General features: G+C 40.5%; 1 protein-coding gene and 1 pseudogene across 1 annotated transcript in view; one reads left to right on the forward strand and one right to left on the reverse strand.

Annotated features, from left to right (window-relative positions):
* Positions 1-3,315, forward strand: part of ALK (ALK receptor tyrosine kinase) — a 1,238,429-nt gene that overhangs the window by 720,861 nt on the left and 514,253 nt on the right. The gene's annotated exons all lie outside the window — the stretch shown is intronic.
* Positions 841-1,035, reverse strand: LOC122149851 (annotated as a pseudogene).

Consider the following 3,315-nt stretch of genomic DNA (forward strand, 5'->3'; position numbering starts at 1 on the left):
TAAGTGCTTCAAGTCATCTTCACTTTCAGCAAACAAAGTTGTGTCATCTGCATATCACAAGTTGTTAATTCTTCTTCCAATCCTGATGCTGTGTTCTTCTTTATATAGTCCAGCTTCTCAGATTATTTGTGCAGCATACAGATGGAATAAGTATGGTGAAAGGATACAACCTTGATAAACACCCTTCCTGATTTTAAATCATACAGCATCCCCTTGTTCTTTTTGGACAACAGCCTTTTGGTCTATGTACAGGTTCTTCATGAGCACAATTAAGTGTTGTTCTTGAATTCCCATTGTTCTTAATGTTAGCCATAATTTGTTATAATCCACACAGTCAAATGAATGCCTTTACATAGTCAATAAAACACAGCTAGACATCTTTCTGATATTCTTTGCCTTCAGTTAGTATCTATTTGACATCAGCTATATTCGTCATTCCATGCCCTCTTCTGAATCCAGCTTGCATTTCTGGAAGTCCTCTGTCAATATACTGCTACAACCATTTTCAATTATCTTCAGCAAGAGTTTATTTGTGTTTGATATTAATGATATTGTTTGATAATACCCACATTCTGTGGATCACTTTTCTTTGGGATGAACACAAATATGGATCTCTTCCAGTCATTTGGTCAGGAAGCTGTCTTCCAAACTTCTTGGCATAAATGACTGTCTCTAACTCTGCATCCATTTGTTGAAACATCTCAATGGGTATTCCACCAATTCCTAAAGCCTTGTTTTTAGCCAATTCCTTCAGTGCACATGGACTTCTTCCTTCAACACCATTGGTTGTTGGTCATATGCTACCTACTGAAATAATTAACATCAACCAATTCTTTTTTTTTTAATATAGAAAGCTTCATGAATTTGCATGTCATCCTTGCAACAAATTATGGCTAACATTGATAAGAATGGGAATTCAAGAACAACACTTAAGTGTGCTCATGAAGAACCTGTACATAGACCAAAAGGCTGTCATTCATGCTAATCTTCTCTGTATCATTCCAGTTTTAGTGCATGTGCTGCCAAAGTGAGCACCATCAACCAATTCTTTTTGATGTAGCAACTCTATGTATTAATTCCTTCCATCTTCTTTTGTTATTTTTTGCATCATTCAGTATTTTGCTCATATTCTCAATGTTGCACTTTAGGTAAGATACAATCCTGTATTTTAGAGATTTCCTGTAACAGACCTTAAGTATCCTATGCTACATTTGCTGGTCTAAATTCATCCTGTCCACTCACTGAGGGTGGACGCTCTCCTCCAGATAAGGTAGTCCTCACTTTTCCCCAGGTCACTGCCAGAGCAGAGAACTCTCCTTAGGGGGGAGGGCAAAGGACCCCAAACCCTCAGGGCCCCCAGCCAAGCTGCCTCCCTTACCCTTGTATTACCTGCGGTCTTCAATCCAAGTGCCTGTGACTGGAGAAGGTTCAACTCCCTGTACTCAGAAGACAGTACATGGAGAAAATGCGAACACTTTATTGCTACAATTTATCCTAAAGGAGATTTGCAAAGCTGCATGCCTGAGATTTATGATATGACATCCAGAGATTTCATGCACTGTATTTCTCATTTATGGGCTTCAATTTAGTTAAGAGAAAAGAAGCTTTCTAGAGCAAAAACACCCTAAGCTTTGGTAAAATGGGATATTTAATTAATTCCAAAATCACCAAGCAGCTAAGAAGTGTGCTTCAGGCCTGTATGTTCAAGCATTCCCCAGGCCTGCTTGTTAGCTCCCTCCCAGATCACGGCAATAGAGCTACATAAAAAGAAAGACTAGCGCAAATTTAGACTGGATAATCCATTTGCAATCTGTGACTGTGGTTAAAGTCTCAGAACATCTCCCTTTAGGCCCTAAGTCTCTAGATGGAATCCCCAAGACAATGTAGCTCTGCTTGCTGTGGAGAGAGTCTCCCATTGGAGTCATCACAGGAGAGGTCCAGGGACCTCTGGGTGACCACAAGCCCTGGAGCTCTCTCTAATGCACATGACTTTATTCCCAATGCAGTCAGGCTCCACCAGCCTTGCAGTACTCAAGCCATCCCTTCTTTCAGACCAGCCTGAGGCATTAGCACTCTCATAAGAAAAGGTAACTTCATGGGCGGAGCCTCATTTGATAGCATTAGCCTAGTGGATAACTTGGTTTAGGATTCCATCCTTTTCAGGGCCAGGAACTAGATTTCTGTAGTGTGTCTAAAATTAGTCCATCTTGAGAAGTCTGACTTAACAAAAAGTGAAGTCATTATCATCCAATGGAAAAGTCATTATCATTCTACCTCTCTGCATTTTTCCATATAAGTCCAGTATCTGGAACACCTTCCTACTTCCTTACTTGTCCAAAGTTGGCTACCATTCAAAATCCAACTTAATTGCTTATGTCCTCCATGAAGCCTTCTTATAGTACCCTGACCTTTGAATGACCCCTGCCTTTGAGTATTCCTAGTGTTCATCATTAAAGCACATTGCACACCTATCCTAAATAACCTCTCATCATAAATTTGAATATACAGAAAACTCATTCCTAGTCAGTCTGTAGTGGCTTTGAGAGCATAGAATAAGCCTTCTGCTTCAAAGCTCTTCTAAATTTCAGCACAGGGTTGTTGTTGTTTGTTACCATCAAGTCAGCCAGACTCATGGCAACTTCCTATGTGTCAGAGTAGAACTGTGCTCTGGAGGATTTTCAGTAGCTGATTTTTTGGAGGTAGGTCACCAGGCCTTTCTTCTGAAGTGCCTCTGGTTGGTTCAAACCACTAAGCTTTCAGCCTAGTACTTAATATTTTTGTACCACCCAGCAACTTTCTCAGCATAGGGTAAAGGGCTGGAAAGAATGCAGTGACCCTAGTGAGCCAAGTTCCTTCACCTGTCCCAGGCTCTGTTTGTATATGCACAAAGGAATGAGAGCACAGGTCCTACCTTTCTTGGAAGGTAGTTATGTGACTCATGGCAGACATGAATATGAGAACTATTTTGAGACTACAAAACACCTTATACCAAATAAGGATCATCATAGTCATTTGTTCAGTAAAAGATGGTTTGTTGATTGCCTCTAAAAGGAACATGGAATAAAATTTGTCTTCCCCCCTCATTTAATCTCTGGGGACATGTATTCATATTCATATCTGTGTTTACCTTCATGTCTGTGCTCATATATAGGTGATCCAGACAACCAAGCCCTCAGCTACTAACCAAAAGGTTGGCAGCTCAAATCCACCCATAGGTGCCTCAGAAGAAAGGCCTGACAAACCCAAAATCAGCGATTTAAAACCCAATGCAGTACAGTGCTATTCTGACACATATGAGGTCTCCATTAGTGAGAA

This window comes from Orycteropus afer, unplaced genomic scaffold (genome assembly GCF_000298275.1).
Source record: "Orycteropus afer afer isolate SDZICR_OR568_19922 unplaced genomic scaffold, OryAfe1.0 scaffold00054, whole genome shotgun sequence".
NCBI lineage: Eukaryota > Metazoa > Chordata > Mammalia > Tubulidentata > Orycteropodidae > Orycteropus > Orycteropus afer.